A 19,996-nucleotide genomic window follows, 5' to 3' on the forward strand; every position below is an offset into this window, starting at 1 on the left:
AGGGGAGTGCAAGGTGTAGGCTCCATCCGGGAGGCGCTTACCACAGGTGGCTCCTGGCTGGCAGCACAGCAGGGCTCAGGCAGGCTGCCTGCCTGCCAGCCATAGCCCCACGCTGCTCCCAGAAGTGGCCGGCTGCTGACATGTCTCTGCGCACCCCTAAGGGCAGGAGGACAACGTGTCTCCATGCGCTGCCCGCCCCCCCAAGCACTGCCCTGCAGTTCCCATTGGCCAGTTCCCGCCAGGGGCCGCAGGGACTTACCAGCAGCCGGCCACCTCCAGGAGTGGCGTGGGGCCACAGTATGCAGGCAGCTCCTAAAGCCCCTGCGTTAATCCAGCCCTGGAGGCAGGCACCAACTGCTGCAGCCAATAGAAGAAACAAACGCTGCTATAAAGGAGAGAACAGAGACAGAAGGGGAGGTAGAAAGGTCTGGGACAGCAAAGGGGTGACATCCTTGCTTCAGGCTCCCTCCATGAACACAGCCAAGAGACTGAAGCAGACTGCTAGACTTAATTAAAGGTGAGTGTCCAAGAACTGCCCTGACCAAGAGCAAACTAAGGAGGACCAGTCAGGAGAAGTAGAGACCCCCTCAAAAAGACCATACAGGAGAAGGTGACAAAAGGGTATTTAAATACCTTCATAAAAATGTCTGATGCAAAGAGATAATTTGTGTGCAAATTTGCATTGTTTATAAGAATGTTTATTTTTGCACAGAGAGCTGAGTTTCACTTTTGAACCTATATGTTTTGTACTTTGCCACTACAGAGACAACAAATAAATAAGCAAATAAAAATAAATAATACAATATACTCATTTGCTTATTTATTTTTCAGCTCCATTGAAAACACAGGAAATAATGTTTTCCAAATGCAAACAACAAAATTAGTATGGAGAACGTAGTCACTAAGAAGTCCTGCAAACAATGAAGAAAAAGATATTATAAACTAGCAGTGTTCCCTTTAAAAATTAAGGAGTAAGTCTAGCTGATTCATCTCCTGATAATACAGCACAGTTGATATTATATCATTTGAAGAGAATTTTACTAACCAGCACTTTGGCTTTACTCCTACACAAAGATTCAATTTACTGATACTTACAAGTTTTTTGTTAAAATAACGATCTGAAGCCATTGCTAACCCCCTTTTAAGTTTATTGTAAAATTGTAATCGGCTAACAAAATGACAACTTGATTATTTCCCCAGTTTCTAACTTGGAGTTGAACATAATGCCTTTGGCAAATAACTAAAGCTTCCCAGAGAAGAAAGCCTTCAGCCATTTAAGCCTTGTCCAATCTGGGAGCAGAACCATGCTTGCTAGCTATATTCAGTTACCAAGCGTGGGTCTGGAAAAATAGTATTTGACAATCAATTCTGATTTGTCGAGTTGTCGCTAGCGGAGTTACTGTCATGGTGGATAAGGAATATGGACACATTTGTCAAACCGGAGTTAGGCTCCTAAACCTATTTAGCCTTCATTGTGAGCCGCAGGACACATCTATTTAGAATTCTAAATATGAAGTTTGAAGCTTAACTTCAAGCACCTAGGTTTGAAAATGTTGACCAGTTTGGGGGTTTGTGTGTTTTTTGTTTTTATGTTTGTTGTTAACAAACGTACCAGCAGCAAAAATCATGCTGTTGGCTGTCTATAGCATGGTTTCTTAACAAGGCTGTAAACTAGGGCCAGAAAAAATTTACATAAGGGATTAACTCTCAGTTTCCTTCATATTGTCCCATCAGTGGGTAGAGCTTACCACCTCATCCTCTCACAAAGCAGACATGAGGCTTGGTCCTCAAAACCCATAGATACCCTGAGATTGGCAGGGAAGCATCACAAATTTCAGGGTGTCCATAGCGACCTGGGGCACTTGTAGAAAGGCCCATTTCTTCACTCTGCTTCCCAGGCCTGCTCCCTAAGGAGCCCCTGCCAGCAGCTGCCCCAACTTCACCCTAAAGAGGTTTCCAGAATGTGAGGGGAGAGGGGAACACATAAGATAATGCTGGGCAGTTTGAGAGGCAGTGATGCAGCAGAAAGTGGCCACCCTTCACCCCAGGCTAGCACTAATACCCTGTTCCCTCAGAACCAACACACCTGCAGTCACGTGTCTGCTCCTCAGTTCCCTATCTAGACATGCTACTCTGGACCACAGGAGGCTTGTGAGGCTTAATTAACTAACACTGGTGAGGTACAGTATGGTCACGAGCACCACCAAAATGTCTCCACATAAGATTAATAAAAAACACCAGCATCCAACGGACACTAACTGCCATCCTTCTCAGCAGGGAGCCTGAGGACTGAGTAGTATTGCACTACCCTTTACCCCTGGAGGTGTCTTTACAGATCATGTAAGTAGTACAATATGGGGGAAATATGCAGTGTCACTACCTGTGATGTACCTAATCTGTAGTGAAGTAGACAGCTTCCATCAGGGCTGTCAATCTGCCACCTTTTACCATCAATCGATTCACATTAAAATTAAAAAATAAATAAGTCAGATGAGGAAAAATATTATGAAAACATCATGACCTGTTATTCAATTAAGTAAATCACACACACGAGAATCACTACCATCCACAACAAGACGAAGGTAACTAATATCTCACTTTCCCTGCACTGCCCAGTGATAATATGGGGGCCGTTGTCTGCATGTGCAATGCCCCTCTTGCATGACAGCTTGGAGAGCACTGTGTACCGGACTGTGAGAATGGACTCGGCCTAATGAGAAATAGGAAAGCAATTATTTTGTAATAAGTTATGGACATTAGGCAAACAGCACTCTAAAAACTGAAACTTTTGAAATATTCCAGAGTTGTGTAAGCATAATTCTAATGCATCTTGCAGACTATCAAAATTCAGTTGTAAGGATTTATTTCAGAGAATAGCTTCAATTAACAATGACAGTTTGCTGAGGCTGTCTGGCAATTAAAAGAAGAGCAATCTCAGTAGTTCAGGTAATATTTTGTAAAACATTCTGGCATTTCAGAAATATAAAATGTTATTTATTGTACTGTACATTCTCTGTTTGTTGCATTTACTGGCTATTTCCCATTAGTAAATTACAGTAACGCCTACATAACAAAAATGTCATTAATAAAAGTAAGAACACAAATTACAGCTGCATTTCTTGTTGTAATGAAAAATAAGTAGAGAAACTTACATAAATGTTATACTTTATAGCAGTTATGGAACAACAAATATTGGTATTTTCTCTGAAATAACTGATATTCTTCCTTGGGATATTATTATGCCACAAGTGGTCTTTGTATGTGTTTTACCAATAAAATAAAACCCAACAGGATCTTTTAAAAGGGGATAAGACAAAATGCCGTGTTTACTGTGAATACAAAAAGAGGCACAGTAAACATGTAATCATAAACATTCTATCCCATATTCTCACACAAAATACCAAAAGAGGCAAAGCAAGTAAAGAGTCATATTTTATTGAGATGATGTTGAAGTAAAAAGAAAACGGTACAGAGTTTAAGCATAGAAGTTTCTGGTTATCAGAGAATAAGGTATAGATTATCAAGGGGTCCGAAATTCGGTTTAGGAATGGGTTGCATAAGGAATACATAATCTTCAGTCTCCCCGATTGGGGGGTAAAAGGTTAATGGGTCAAAGTACAGGCATTGAGATATGGGGGTATGTTGTTCATATAATGGCTATGTTCAGGCGTTTAGTATAATGAGGGGATACGATGATAATGGATTTACCCTCATTTGGTGAGATTTAATGTTAAGTGAGTTTATGGTTCCAGTTCATATGGTCCAATGGAAAAAGTCTCTCAGTCCCTTTCCCACAGTTGATGCATGATGTCATACCGGCTTACACCTCCTAGTACTGTCGGTGGCCGGTACTACATCCTATTCACTCCCACACACATACACACACAAGTTCTGCAAAGTTGTTATAGTTACCCGCCTAGCGGTTGCTCATGCCAAGTTACTGGCCAGGTAACCTGGACATGAGGGTGCAGCAGAGTCTTTGTCAGATGCGCATCTGATGCTCCTGGAGGGTGGTTGTAGAACCAGACTCAAAGTCCTTAGTCTTTAGGGTCTGTTTTTATAGGAGTTTTATTCCTATGCCAGTCTATGGAGGTGGCTTTATCATGCTGTTGCTGAATCAATCAGCAGATGGCACCTCCCTGACGGCTCCATGCTGCCAGATGTTATATTGTTCTTCAGTTCTCCCATCCTTGAGGCTGTTGGGTGGATTCCAGTCTGCCCTCCGGGGGTCATCCGGTTATCTCCACTTAGCACATTCTTCGGCCAGTCGATACTGAAGTGGTAACTCTTAGGCTGGCACTCCTAACCGTTCATCTTCTATTTACACACCACATCCATTCACATGCATTTTCGAACTTTATTTCAACATATATCTCCTCTGACTTTAACAACTCTTATAGGGTGTAACGAAATTGCTTAACCCCCTTAACATATTACATAACAAGGAAGATAAAGAATGTGAGAAGGGTGGGAGTCTCTGTGTGCTGTTCCGAGAAACAGTTGTTTTTGCAAAATCTTATCTCTGTCCCAAGATGTGCTGAGCAGTTTGGCCTTCTCATTAACATTACTTTGGAATCTTTAAACTATATAAAATTAAAAATCATACAGAAATCCTCTGTTAGAGTAACATATGCAGTGCCCAAATTAAATATTAGTTTGCTACATCTTTAATACCTTCTCTATATATAATCTATTTTATTGCATAAAGCTGCATTTCAGACACCTATCAGTGGAATAATGTAACAAGTTCCAATTTTTATGTATCTCCGAGTGAAAGGATATTGAGCATTCTTTGGCAACCCTCACCCCCGACTTCTATTAGAGTTATTAGATAAGCACTAACAATGCACCTGGTGCTGCACAAGACAGAGAGATAAAGATGGTCCCTGCCCCCAGAGATCTTACCAAAAGGCAGAGAGAGAGAGAAGACAGGACATACTGGAAAATCCAGAGGACAGAATAACTGTTATTATGAAAAAAGAACAGGAGTACTTGTGGCACCTTAGAGACTAACAAATTTATTTGAGCATAAGGTTTCGTGGGCTACAGCCCACTTCATCCGATAGCCCACGAAAGCTTATGCTCAAATAAATTTGTTAGTCTCTAAGGTGCCTCAAGTCCTCCTGTTCTTTTTGCGGATACAGACTAACACGGCTGCTACTCTGAAACCTGTTATCATGAAGTCATTTCTGATTACTACTGGGCAAATTATCTATCTAAAACAAAGAAAAATGTATGTAAATGGAAAATGCAAAGGGCTTGATCCTCCAGCTGAAGTCACTGGGAATTCTGCTCCTGAGAGCAGGAGTGATTCCAAGATGATTTTCTGTTACAAAAAGATGAATGGTAGTTGAGGGAGCATATGAGAGGTGATGAGGATGATGTACTGAGCCTGGGCTGGGGAGTGACATTTGTAAGTTCACAAAATCATAGACAGATGGAAAAGGCCACACAGACCATCTAGCCTGACCAACTGCACTTTGCAAGAATACTCAACTATATTATTCTCATTAACATCATATCTGCAGTGATGGTTACTCAACTGTCTATTTCACTGCCCAATTGCTCTGATAGTTAAGAACCCTTTCCTAATGACTATCATTTTCCTTCTTTAGCTTCACGTCATTGCACCTTGTCCTTCCATCTTCCAAGAGTGTGAATAATTTCCTTTCTTCATTATACCATTCCCTTGAAAGTATGTATACTCTGTGATCATAAATCCTCTGGGTCTTCTCTTTAACATGGTTACTTCTGTTTCTCTTCATGCCATATCTCTTCGTCTTCATTCATTACCTGTTACCAGCTTTGTATCATCTCTAGTCTTTTTATACCATCCCTAAATTGTGAAGCCCAGAACCGCATCCAGTATTTCATGTGTGGTTCCATCAGGGTGACACAAAAGAGAATTACTACCTCCCTAGTTTTGTATTATTAACCAGGTGAATAAAAATCAATTATTTTTTAAAAAAATCAGAGTTTTTTAAATTGGATTTTTTTTATTTAAATACATTTTCTTTTTTAAAATAAATCTATTTAAAATTAGGACAAATTTTAAGGCCTACATTTACTATACTATATTACAATACTTTAAATTAAATTAAAAATAACATTAACCAATACATGTCTGCTGCAAAAGTTTTAATGAAATTCAAACCATTCAACTGGCGGAAGCCACTGGCTAAGCACCTGGAACCAGAGCTGTTGAAGTGCTAAACCAACTTTTGACTACAGCTGCTTTTTCAAAAGGTACAGAGAGAATATTTTCTTTGTTTCAATTTATTCAGCTAGGTCAGTTCAATGACAAGTTAACTCAAAGTTAAGAAACTGATTGGGAGTTGGGGAAAAAAAAGAGAAAACCTGGGTTTCCCTTTCCAGTCTCTGAATAAAAACAAAGTGAGAAAGGAGGAGATCTACTAGTTCTAAATCTTGAATAACGTGGTGACCAGAAACTATTAGGTTAATTCTATAACCACAGATTATTATTATTATTATCGTAGCATCTAAGAGCTTGGTTCATGGCCAGTATATAATACTTTTTTTTTTAAATAATCAGTTTTACATGTAAAACATGTTTTTATAAACTTATAAACATTTAAGGTAGTTTTATTTAATGAAAAAATATAAATGGGGTTTTTTTTGCATTTTTAATTTAATTCCAATTTCCATCCAAACAGAGCTTGACACAAATCATGAGTAAAAAATTAATCTAGTAGATCACAAATGCATCATTCACCATCTTCTATCATAACAAAAAACCTAAATATTAAGAATCTGAATAAATGTAAGTTAAGCCACATAATAGCTTAAAGAAATGCGTACAGATATAGTACCAAAATTTAGTGTAAAGCCTGTATTTAGTTGCAAATCAACATGTTTTAATGGTTACCAACCCATACGAATCAACCTTTCTTTACAAAAATAGCTAAGAAGTACAAATGCAAATCAAGATTAAAATTGATTATTTAAATAAAACATTCCTGTTTGCTGATATAAATCAAGATTAAAACCAGTGATTTAAATCCATCAAAGCACACTGATTATAACTTGGCCAAATTTGGGTTGATTTTTATGGGAACAGCAAAAGGCAAATTCCTACATCAAAGCAATCCACAGGCAGATTTCAAGTCTTTGTTCCAAAGTCTGGGGGCACTAGAAACTTGCACTTCAACAGGTTTAAGAAAGGCAACCTCATTTTAGGAAAAGAAAAAGAAAAGAAACCTCATTTTAGCTGAAATTTGTTTGTGTAATGTTAGGATTGGTTTGTGAATTATTTATGAATAATATAAAGTTCGAAATGTGTCAAATAATATGTTTTTAATTAGACCAAATCTAATTATGGTCTATATGCTGCCTATATAGCTATTTGTACAACACCCATCACTGAAGTATTTGAACATTTAATACTCATTAATATAAAGTAGGGAAATATTATTACCCTGCCTGGACAGGGAACTGAAGCATAGAAAAATTAAGTAACTTGCCCAAGAATATGCAGAAAGTCTTTGGCAGAGCCATGAAGTGAACCTAGATCTCCTGAACCCTTGTCAAGTATCTTAAATGTAAGACCATCATTCTCCACTACAAGAACATCCTTTCACATGAAGACATAGTACTTGTCTGTTTAGAACACAAACTATTGTAACTGCATGTATATCTGTAGAACTTAAAGCATTACTCATAATGTACAAATTAGATTTATCCACTTGCCTCAAGGTGCTGTATACGCAGTTAAACAAGTAATATTAACAAGTGCCACAAGATACCCTTCTCCACGAAAACTCAGAGAAAGAAAAATATTGCAACATTCTAAGAAATTATATTTATATCTACAGCATATATGCATAGTTCAAAACATCCCAAACCTTATACAAGCTTATTTTATACATCAGAAAAATGAAATTTGGGAGCTATGTGGTTAGTTTAAATAAATAGCTGGGTGATTTTTATTATGTACATGAAAACAGATAAAGGAATTTTATGAGGTTATTTATTTATTTATTTATGAGGTTATTTATTTATGAGGTTATTTCATCCTACCCAGACGATCCTTTGTAAGCAAAGCATAACAGCACTTCAGTATAACACCCATAAAAAAAGAGTATCAGCACTGATCAATTTTAATGTAATTTAAAAGTTAAAAGAAATGCTATTCAACTTCATTACCCAGGTATGTAAATCTTCCTACTGTTTCTTTCAAATCATCACCTACATCAGACAATAGCTTGATGATTCCTCTGCCAAATTCTTTTATATATATCTACACTATGAAATTAGGTCGAATTTATAGAAGTCATTTTTTTAGAAATTGTTTTTATATATTCGAGTGTGTGTGTCCCCACAGAAAATGCTCGAAGTGCATTAACTTGGCGGAGTGCTTCCACCGTACCGAGGCAAGCGTCGACTTCCGGAGTGTTGCACTGTGGGTAGCTATCCCACAGTTCCCGGAGTCTCCACTGCCCATTGGAATTCTGGGTTGAGATCCCAGTGCTTGATGGGGTAAAAAACATTATCGCGGGTGGTTCTGGGTACATGTAATCAGACTCTCCCTCCCTCCCACTGTGAAAGCAACGGCAGACAATCGTTTCGCGCCTTTTTTCCTGAGTTACCTGGCCAGATGCCATACCACGGCAAGCATGGAGCCCACTCAGCTCACGGTCACCGTATGTCTCCTGGGTGCTGGCAGACGTGGTACTGCATTGCTACACAGCAGCAGCAACCCATTGCCTTGTGGCAGCAGACGGTACAATAGGACTGGTAGCTGTCATCGTCGTGTCCGAGGTGCTCCTGGTTGCCTCTGTGAGGTCAATCAGGAGCACCTGGGCAGACATGGGCACAGGGACTAAATTAGGAGTGACTCAACCAGGTCATTCTCTTTAGTCCTGCAGTCAGCCTTATTGAACCATCTTATGGTGAGCAAGCAGGTGATTCGGATGGCTAGCAGTCCTATTGTACCATCTTCTGCCGAGCAGCCATGAGATGTGGATGGCTTGCAGTCCTGCACCGTCTGCTGCCAGCCAAAGATGTAAAAGATAGATGGAGTGGATCAAAACAAGAAATAGACAAGAAATAGACTAGATTTGATTTGTAGTCATTTGCTTCCCCGCCCCCCGTCTAGGGGACTCATTCCTCTAGGTCACACTGCAGTCACTCACAGAGAAGGTACAGCGAGGTAAATCTAGCCTTGTATCAATCAGAGGCCAGACAAACCTGCTTGTTCCAATAAGAACAATTACTTAGGTGCACCATTTCTTATTGGAACCCTCCGTGAAGTCCTGCCTGAAATACTCCTTGATGTAAAGCCACGCCCTTTGTTGATTTTAATTCCCTGTAAGCCAACCCTGTAAGCCATGTCGTCAGTCGCCCCTCCCTCCAACAGAGCAATGGCAGACTATCGTTCCGCGCCTTTTTTCTGTGCGGACACCATACCACAGCAAGCATGGAGCTCGCTCAGCTCACTTTGGCAATTAGGAGCACATTAAACACCACACGCATTATCCAGAAGTATATGCAGCATCAGAACCTGGCAAAGCAATACCGGACGAGTAGGCGACGTCAGCGCGGTGATGTGAGTGATGAGGACATGGACACAGACTTCTCTGAAACAATGGGCCCTGCCAATGCAGGCATCATGGTGCTAATGGGGCAGGTTCATGCGGTGGAACGCCGATTCTGGGCTCGGGAAACAAGCACAGACTGGTGGGACCACATAGTGTTGCAGGTCTGGGATGATTCCCAGTGGCTGCGAAACTTTCGCATGCGTAAGGGCACTTTCATGGAACTTTGTGACTTGCTTTCCCCTGCCCTGAAGTGCACGAATACCAAGATGAGAGCAGCCCTCACAGTTGAGAAGCGAGTGGCAATAGCCCTGTGGAAGTTTGCAACGCCAGACAGCTACCGGTCAGTTGGGAATCAATTTGGAGTGGGCAAATCTACTGTGGGGGCTGCTGTGATGCAAGTAGCCCACGCAATCAAAGATCTGCTGATATCAAGGGTAGTCACCCTGGGAAATGTGCAGGTCATAGTGGATGGCTTTGCTGCAATGGGATTCCCTAACTGCAGTGGGGCCATAGACGGAACCCATATCCCTATCTTGGCACCGGAGCACCAAGCCAGCGAGTACATAAACTGCAAAGGGTACTTTTCAATAGTGCTGCAAGCTCTAGTGGATCACAAGGGACGTTTCACCAAAATCAACGTGGGATGGCCGGGAAAGGTACATGATGCTCGCATCTTCAGGAACTCTGGTCTGTTTCAAAAGCTGCAGGAAGGGACTTTATTCCCAGACCAGAAAATAACTGTTGGGGATGTTGAAATGCGTATAATTATCCTTGGGGACCCAGCCTACCCCTTAATGCCTTGGCTCATGAAGCCATACACAGGTAGCCTGGACAGTAGTCAGGAGCTGTTCAACTACAAGCTGAGCAAGCGCAGAATGGTGGTAGAATGTGCATTTGGATGTCTAAAAGCGCGCTGGCGCAGTTTACTGACTCGGTTAGACCTCTGCGAAACCAATATTCCCACTGTTATTACTGCTTGCTGTGCGCTCCACAATATCTGTGAGAGTAAGGGGGAGATGTTTATTGCGGGGTGGGAGGTTGAGGCAAATCGCCTGGCTGCTGGTTATGCGCAGCCAGACACCAGGGCGGTTAGAAGAGCACAGGAGGGCACGGTGTGCATCAGAGAAGCTTTGAAAACCAGTTTCATGACTGGACAGGCTACGGTGTGAAAGTTCTGTTTGTTTCTCCTTGATGAAACCCCCCGCCCCTTGGTTCACTCTACTTCCCTGTAAGCTAACCACCCTCCCCTCCTCCCTTCGATCACCGCTTGCAGAGGCAATAAAGTCATTGTTGCTTCACATTCATGCATTCTTTATTCATTCATCACATAAATAGGGGGATGACTACCAAGGTAGCCCAGGAGGGGTGGTGGAGGAGGGAAGGACAATGCCACACAGCACTTTAAAAGTTTACAACTTTAAAACTTATTGAATGCCAGCCTTCTGTTTTTTGGGCAATCCTCTGTGGTGGAGTGGCTGGGTGGCCGGAGGCCCCCCCACCACGTTCTTGGGCGTCTGGGTGAGGAGGCTATGGAACTTGGGGAGGAGGGTGGTTGGTTACACAGGGGCTGTAGCTGCAGTCTGTGCTCCAGCTGCCTTTGCTGCAGCTCAACCATATGCTGGAGCATATTGGTTTGATCCTCCAGCAGCCTCAACATTGAATCCTGCCTCCTCTCATCACGCTGCCACCACATTTGAGCTTCAGCTCTGTCTTCAGCCCGCCACTTACTCTCTTCAGCCCGCCACCTCTCCTCCCGGTCATTTTTTGCTTTCCTGCACTCTGACATTGTCTGCCTCCACGCATTCGTCTGTGCTCTGTCAGTGTGGGCGGACAGCATGAGCTCAGAGAACATTTCATCACGAGTGCGTTTTTTTCTCTTTCTAATCTTCACTAGCCTCTGGGAAGGAGAAGATCCTCTGATCATTGAAACACATGTAGCTGGTGGAGAAAAAAAAAGGGACAGTGGTATTTAAAAGACACATTTTATAGAACAATGGGTACACTCTTTCACAGTAAACTTAGCTGTTAACATTACATACATAGCACATGTGCTTTCGTTACAAGGTCGCATTTTGCCTCCCCCCACCGCGTGGCTAACCCCTCACCCTTGCCCCCTCCCCATGGCTAACAGTGGGGAACATTTCTGTTCAGCCACAGGCAAACAGCCCAGCAGGAACGGGCACCTCTGAGTGTCCCCTGAAGAAAAGCACCCTATTTCAACCAGGTGACCATGAATGATATCACTCTCCTGAGGATAACACAGAGAGATAAAGAACGGATGTTGTTTGAACGCCAGCAAACATACACTGCAATGCTTTGTTCTACAATGATTCCCGAGTATGTGCTACTGGCCTGGAGTGGTAAAGTGTCCTATCATGGTGGACGGAATAAGGCTGCCCTCCCCAAAAACCTTTTGCAAAGGCTTTGGGAGTACATCCAGGAAAGCCGCGAATGCAAGGGCAAATTAATCATTAAACATGCTTGCTTTTAAACCATGTATGCTATTTTAAAAGGTAGACTCACCAGAGGTCCCTTCTCAGCCTGCTGGGTCCGGGAGGCAGCCTTGGGTGGGTTCGGGGGGTACTGACTCCAGGTCCAGGATGAGAAACAGTTCCTGGCTGTCGGGAAAACCGGTTTCTCCGCTTGCTTGCTGTGAGCTATCTACAACCTCATCATCCTCGTCCCCAAAACCTGCTTCCATGTTGCCTCCATCTCCATTGAAGGAGTCAAACAACTCGGCTCGGGTAGTGGTGGCTGAACCCCCTAAAATGGCATGCAGCTCATCATAGAAGCGGCATGGTTGGGGCTCTGACCTGGAGCGGCCGTTCGCCTCTCTGGTTTTCTGGTAGGCTTGCCTCAGCTCCTTAAGTTTCATGCAGCACTGCTTCAGGTCCCTGTTATGGCCTCTGTCCTTCATGCCCTGGGAGATTTTGACAAATGTTTTGGCATTTCGAAAACTGGAACGGAGCTCTGATAGCACGGATTCCTCTCCCCATACAGCGACCAGATCCCGTACCTCCCGTTCAATCCATGCTGGAGCTGTTTTGCAATTCTGGGACTCCATCATGCTCACCTCTGTTAATGAGCTCTGCATGGTCACCTGCAGCTTGCCACGCTGGCCAAACAGGAAACTGAAATTCAAAAGTTCGCAGGCCTTTTCCTGTCTACCTGGCCAGTGCATCTGAGTTCAGAGTGCTGTCCAGAGCGGTCACAATGGAGCACTCTGGGATAGCTCCCGGAGGCCAATACCGTCTAATTGTGTCCACAGTACTCCAAATTCAACCCGGCAAGGCCGATTTAAGCGCTAATCCACTTGTCAGGGGTGGAGTAAGGAAATCGATTTTAAGAGCCCTTTAAATAAAAAAAAAAAGGGCTTCATCATGTGGACCGGTGCAGGTTTACATCGATTTAACGCTGCTAAATTCGACCTAAACTCCTAGTGTAGACCAGGGCTTAGAGTAGACCTTCATTTACTTTCATTGAGCAAAATACTGGAAAAGATTGTGTAGCCCAGGTAAACTGGATGTGACCTTATGAACATGGCAGAAATGTCCTGGGACTCAGAGATTGAAATACCTATCTCAAATATGCAGTAAATGACATGACCAAGCCACAGTCACTATTGCAGGGGGAGAGGGACACAGCAAGCACAGTTCACTGTTTCTTCATATGGCAGGTTGGCCCAGTACATCTAGACTGTGCACAATTCCACTGGCAACAACCCCATTTGACCACATTCTACCACTCTCTGGTACCATGCATGGACCCACCAAAAACCTCTGTGCTCTAGAACATATAGAACGGGGCACAGTCCACCTGTTTTGGTTCTCTGCTGCTTAGCCCTCCTGCACAGCAGAAACATGATTTTCCACTGCATTTGTGGCCTCACATGGATGCAGCAGGCTATTCAGAATTTTCTGCATCTTAACTAATGTAACTGTTGCAACTCATCTGCTCACCCATTCATATTAACTGGAACATACCACTCTCTTCACATAAATCTTCAGTGGCTCTCTGTCCATTTCAGCATGAAATATCACATCTCTCTCCTTGTTACACCAATAAAATAAAAAACAGCAGGATCTTATTAAAGGGAAAAAGGCAAAATACCACATTTATTGTGAATACAGAAAGAATCATAGTAAGCAGTTAGTTATAGCTATAACATTCCATTCAATCTCATATTTATTCACACATTCATTCATACACACACACACACACACAGGTTCTGCAAAGTTGTTCTCATAGTTACCAGCCTTAGAGTTGCTCATGCCAAGCCACTGGCCAGGTAGCCTGGACATGAGGAGGGAGCAGGGCCTTGTCAGATGCTCATCTGATGCTCCTGGAAGTTGGTTTGCAGAATCAGACCCCAAAGTTCTCACTTTCTAGAGTCCATTTTTATAGGAATTTCTTCCTATGCCAGTCTATGGGAATTGCTTCATCATGCTTTTGCTGAATCAATCAGCAGATAGCACATTCCTGACGGCTCCGTGCTGCTAGATGTTATCTTTTTCTTTGGTTCTCCCATTCTTGAGGCTGTTGGGTGGATTCCAGTCTGCCCTTCGGGGGTCCTCTGGTTGTTTCCACTTGACACCTTCTTCGGCTGATAGACACTGGATTCTTAGGCTGGCACCTCCCTGATCATTCAGTTATTATCCACACCAAGCATCCATCCACATACATCCTCTATCTATATTTTAATCACAATTGTTAACAAAACAAGATGAATACAACAAAAGGGTGGGGAGTCTCTGGGCGCTGTTTCTGTTGTTACAGAGTATTGCTTTGAGTCTCTCTCTGTGTGAATTGCTTTGAGAACAGACTCTGTCTTAGAATGTACTAACGCAATTAGCAGCTTGCAAGTTTCACACATAGAAGGAGAGAAACAGTACCAAAAACCAAGAGACCTCTTAATTAGTAATACCCTGGAATTTAAACTATGGGGAATCAAACTCTGTGATTTTAATACAGAACTTCTTTAATGTGATCCAACATCCTGATCTATAAGGAACTTTATGGACTCTTCCTACCTTCTCAGCCACATTTCTCTCTATTCTCCAACATGCTCCCTGTATTCCACTATCACAGTAGCCTAGTCTTTGACCTTTTAACATTTTAAATTAATAATTTTTCAACAACAAAATAAGTCTTACATTCTTGCAGGGGAATAAAACACATTATAATACACACAATTTGGGTATCTGGTCTCAGATTTTCCAAAGTGTGTCCATGCACTTTTGCATAGACCTAATCTGCACACAGACAGCCATGAACTTTTAAAAATTTAAGACATGAAGTCCCTTCTTTTCCACTGGTTCGAGAGCTGTGTGTGTTGGGGGGGGGGGGGGTCGGGGGGACAAGAGATGAGAGACAGACACACACAGCATCCACTTGAAATTTACTAAGCTAAAAAAATATGAATTAAAAATATTTTCAGGTTCTACACTTTCCCCGGAGTCCCCCTTCCAATTTTGTGGTTTCTTCATATTTTCCTGTTTTTTCAAAAAAAAAAAAAAAAAAAATGTTCATGTGGTTCTCTCAAGCAGTGACCAGAGAGAGCCAAACAGTGGAAACTACCTAAGTAACTGACTAGACAGATTTCAGAGTGGTAGCCGTGTTAGTCTGTATCAGCAAAAAGAATGAGGAGTACTTGTGGCACTTTAGAGACTAACAAATTTATTTGGGCAAATAAATTTGTTAGTCTCCAAGGTGCCACAAGTACTCCTTGTTCTTTTGACTAGACAGAGGAAACCATGACAATCTGATTTATGCACAAAAGGGTGAAATCCTGGCTCCACTGAAGTCAATGACAAAATTCCCATTGAATTCCGTGGGGTCAAAATGTCCTTTTACAATTCTCTCTGCCTCAGCTTCTCCATCTGTAAAATGAAGATAACATGTGGCCCACAAAGATTTTGAAAACCTTACATGAAAGGTGCTGAATGTGTACCGCGCACAATTAATTATTTGTATATTAAAAGATTCTAGAAAGCAAATTAGGGCAGTATGAGTGTGTGAATCATGCTGCATGCTTCAACAACTATAGAAACTTCCAAACAATCCGAAGGGGGAAGCTTTTAAAGCAAGTCAGATATTTTTCAGAGCAAAAGGTCTAAGGGGCAAATTCATCCCTCAGATACACATATACATTCCACTGACTTCAGTAGTTGTTGCACACATACGTAATTATTTTAAAGGGACAAATTCTGTTCTGACTCATGCGCTGTGAAACTCCACTGGTCAATGCTATTTCATTGGGTAAGTCAGAGTAGAATATGGCCCTAAATCTTCAATGGACAGCATCTGAATCTGCCTCTTTCACCTACTCTGTTAATTCAGCCATACACTGATCTATGAAATGATTAATATCAGCTTCAGGTCCAAATAAACATTTGTTGCAACCATGGGGACCCCTCAGTTTTGCAAGTGACAATAAGGCAAAGTGCTGTCCCATGCTGTGCAGATTTTCTTCACAGCCACAAAGACATTTGTTTTCTTTACTAGATTAGCGGCATGCTATGGATATAACCTTGCTTTTTCTCCTTGACACCTTGCTTCACCCAAGGTCCTGGAGGCTTTCAAAATCCTACTTCTTGTGTTAAGCGCAGACTGTGTAATGAGAATTATCCTCATAGCAAGCTGTCAGTGGTATAAGAGAAGCAAAAAACTCACTGATTCTAGAAGAAAGGTCTCAGGGGGAGTCAATCCCAGTGCTGCCGGTACCCCTTTTTTGGAAAAGGATGTTATGGGATCTTTCAAGCCAAAAGAACTCAGGAACACCAACCCTACTAAGATTTCTTGTGCATTGCTTGTACTCCAAAAGGTCCATCCTGTTCTTTACTTCTTTATTTTCTTTTGTAACTTCAGTAAATACGAAATCAAGCCTCTAATGCTGAGACTTTATCCTCCAAAACAGACATTCTAAGAGTAACAGTCTTAAACTTTTGTTCAGGTAAATTGTTAAAAACCTCATTGTCAGGTCTGAGGTGATCTGAAAGCCTCTTCAGCCCTGGGTCCACCAGAAATCCAGATGGCAAAGTTAATGGTAAGGCTACGACCCTGGTGATGCCATTTGTTTTTCCCTGAGTCACTTTCCAAGACAAGGACTGTGGATGATAGGTTCATCTTGCTTCTTGGAACTTCCATCTCTTACAGCTTCTCCAATAGTATTTCACTAAACATTCAAGACAAAAACCCAAATATCCATCAGTTATAAGGCTGAAAACATACGTAAAACAGAATTTCCCCTGGAGAGTTCACTAATAATAAAAATAAGTAATATATAAATTATAGTACTAATTATTATTTCATATTTTACACTATATACCATTTCAGATTTTAAAGGACTTTGCACACATTAACTAATTAATCATCACAACAGCCATATGAGCAAGGTAAGTATCTTCAGATCCAATTTAAAAAATGAGGAATCTAAAACATAGAGTCAAATTAATACCTGGGCGTAACTACACTCAAGTTGTGACCTATCCAATGAAACAGAAGGCATCCGTGGTTGAACCAGGATTAGAATTCATTTCCCCAGGTGTCTAATCTTGTGAGATCTCAGAAACTACGCAAGGTTAATGTCCAGATGCTACAAGAAATAGCAGTTCAGCACTCTACACATTCTGTATATTTTATGGTTTACATATAACATTAATATTTTAATGCAGAAGACAGATGGCTCAGATCATAACCCCTAGTTTTGCATGCACAGGGGACCCTTTGCTTGTCGATCTCCCCACTTCCACATGAAACGAGGTCAACAGAGACCAGAGCTGGTGTAAAGGTGCAAGAACTCCATGCAGATGGCCCTGGACTCCCATGGATCTCCAAGGAACCCAATTTTGGGGGCAGGCCACACCACCTTTTTTATAAAGCGCAAACCCCAACAGGATGATGTTCAGGTGATAGAGGGGTCTCCATTAGGATGTCCTCATGAAGATTTTCTCTCTCCAAGACTCCTTCCTGTGGGTATCAGCACAGAAGGGGATGATCTAGACTAATATTATTGTAATTATTTTCTGTGTTTTAGTCTAGGTGAACTACTGTTGTTTTGTTTGTCTGTTTGTGTGCTTAAACTGAAGATACATTTTGGACTCTAAGTCTATTTAAATTCATACACGTGAGCAGGCCTATTGGCTTCAAAGGGATTACTCACATAAATAAAATTATGCACATTCTTCAGTCTTTGCAGGATCAGGGTCTAACATTGTGTCGCTGCACTGAGTGTATAGTATATAAGATGTGTCTATAAAGAGAATAAAATATTTACATGGTTGTTCAATTTTAATAAAGCAGACCATGCATATAACCCAAGGAAATATTGCATACTTAAAATCTACAAGAAGCAGCAATGTTTTTACTATAGCCACTTAAATTGTCAGTGACTAATCAGCCCTCCTGAAAACCCTAATCCCCGCCTCCCACACATACACTCTTTTTCTTACTTGAAATGGTATGAATTTGCCAATACAGTCTTATGAAAACCCCAGATAAAATGTATATGTATCCAAGCGATTAGACTGTTTTGTAGCATCTGTTGATGCAGCATATGAGCCGTGTTGGGAGCACAAAACCCCAAAAGGCATGAGGTAGTGTAACCTACACACCTTCTGGGTGTGGTGGTCTGTCCCATTTAGCGGCACCGAGACCACTTAGAGAGAAAGAGAGAGAGAAAATAAGTCTGCTCTGCAGCCTTAGCTAATAGCCAGCTGGCTTTTAGCTCATGCGGTAGAGGCTCATGCACTAAGCTCCAGAGGTCCTAGGTTCAATCCTGCCTGCCAACCCTGGTCATCGGGGTTACAGTAGCATGGGTGTTGGGTGGTAGAAAATATATGCTCATTCCTCATACAGACATTGGTATTAGAGATGTGATCCCTCGATTCATTCCAGATATATGAAATTAAACATGGTCTCTTATAGCAAGTACCAAGCCCAGTGACTACTGCCCATTTGGGGCCTGGAGGTATATTCACTACATCAGTTGAAAGAACAGGGTCCATTCCAATGTGGTAGTACAATATGTCTTTCATGGGATCATGTAAGATGGCATAACTTGATAAGATCCAAGAAGAGCATCACTCTGAAAACAGCATACAGGGAAATGTTACAATATCCAAGAAGTCTAGAAACTAAGAGATACTGTTCCATCAATGGACTCACAGGCACAGCTCTAAAAACATGTATTTTTTAAATGTAGGCTAAGAAAGATTTAGCATGGCATTTAATGTCAAAAGACTGAAATAGCAACCACCTCTTTCCATTGTTTTTAGGATTCAGCAGCTTGAGAAGCTTTCTGCCTACACCAAGGAATTAATAGCCTGGTATATAATATTAACATAAAATAACAGCTCTACTAAAATATGTGGATGAGAAAACAGAGAAGCACCAACACTTAATTATAAATCCTAAAAGTACCATAAAAAACAAATGTGTTTTATACAGATCTCTTTTCTTTCATAAAAACTTATAATTGAATGTTAGAAAGTCTACAAAAGAAGAATAAAACTACCAAATCTTCCCCTTAAATAAAAGGTTAAGTCTTTAATTCTAGGACCTCAACATATAATTTTGTATAATTAGCAATTAACTATAATCCTTGATGAGAGAATGTAGAAGTAGCAATTTTCTTCCTCAATAGTAGTGATGTGTTATTTTAAGTCATATTCTATTATAGAAGGAAAACCACATGTATGTATGCATGCATACATGCATGCATGAATAGAAGTCTAAAAGATAGTTATTTTGAGAAAAATCAGTTTGCAAAGTAAATTTCAACATGCACTGTTATTAATAGGCAAACTAGAATGGTGGATGAGAGAACGCAGAAGAAGCAACTTTCCTCTGAAATATGTTATTTTGGGTGGCTTTCTGTTGCAGAGGATAAACTACATGCATGCAACAAAAAATCAAAGGGAATTGTATTTTCAGAAAATGCTCAGTTTTCACTAGAGTGAGTACATGTTTATATGCAAGCTTTTAAATATACCCACTAGAAACCTGGATGAGCGATCTCCACTGATGCTTATTATTAATAATAACATTACAGACATTAACCATCATAACTCTACATCCTTCCCTGTCACAGAGGGCAAGGCACAGGCATAGCCAGATAACCCAAGGGGCGTACATACATTCCCCGTCAATCACTTCCCATCAAGTCTATGTTAAGGTGCAGAAGCACAGGTGCCCCCCACGCTTTCCCCCCGCCCCCCAGGAAGCCCCTTGGCGGGAAGTCACTACTTACTGCGGCAGCCGCTCGCGCACAGGTGATGCCAGCAGCTCGCACCAGCTTCACCTGTGCGGCCGTGCCCCTGCCTGGCCCAGCAGCAGCGCCCGGCGGGATAGAGGAGCGCGCACAGCTGCGTTGGGCAGGTTGCGTGGATCAGGAAATTAGGGCAGGCGGCGGGGATTGGAGGCGCTCGAGAGCCAACCAG

The 19,996-nt window shown here is 41.8% G+C and overlaps 3 long non-coding RNA genes across 4 annotated transcripts in view; 1 reads left to right on the plus strand and 2 right to left on the minus strand.

Moving 5' to 3' along the window:
- The window catches only part of LOC119566566, a 97,850-nt gene extending 89,606 nt beyond the window's left edge, over positions 1-8,244 (minus strand). Inside the window, exon 1 of the long non-coding RNA XR_005225758.2 lies at positions 3,913-8,244. This is a non-coding gene — a long non-coding RNA (uncharacterized LOC119566566). The remainder of the gene's footprint in view (positions 1-3,912) is intronic.
- On the plus strand, positions 261-19,115 carry LOC119566565. The gene is made up of 3 exons (XR_005225757.2): positions 261-517; positions 2,275-2,340; positions 17,275-19,115. It is a non-coding gene; the product is annotated as an uncharacterized LOC119566565 (long non-coding RNA).
- On the minus strand, positions 12,894-19,946 carry LOC119566564. 2 transcript variants are annotated; one of them, XR_006291296.1, is made up of 4 exons: positions 19,807-19,946; positions 14,551-16,731; positions 13,517-13,603; positions 12,894-12,908 (listed from the first exon to the last, which is right to left on the minus strand). It is a non-coding gene; the product is annotated as an uncharacterized LOC119566564 (long non-coding RNA). The 2 variants fall into 2 exon arrangements; XR_005225756.2 differs by lacking the exon at positions 12,894-12,908 and having other exon boundaries at positions 12,916-13,603.
- Between the last annotated feature and the right edge of the window lie 50 nt (positions 19,947-19,996).

The sequence above is a fragment of the Chelonia mydas genome, chromosome 5 (assembly GCF_015237465.2).
Source record: "Chelonia mydas isolate rCheMyd1 chromosome 5, rCheMyd1.pri.v2, whole genome shotgun sequence".
NCBI lineage: Eukaryota > Metazoa > Chordata > Testudines > Cheloniidae > Chelonia > Chelonia mydas.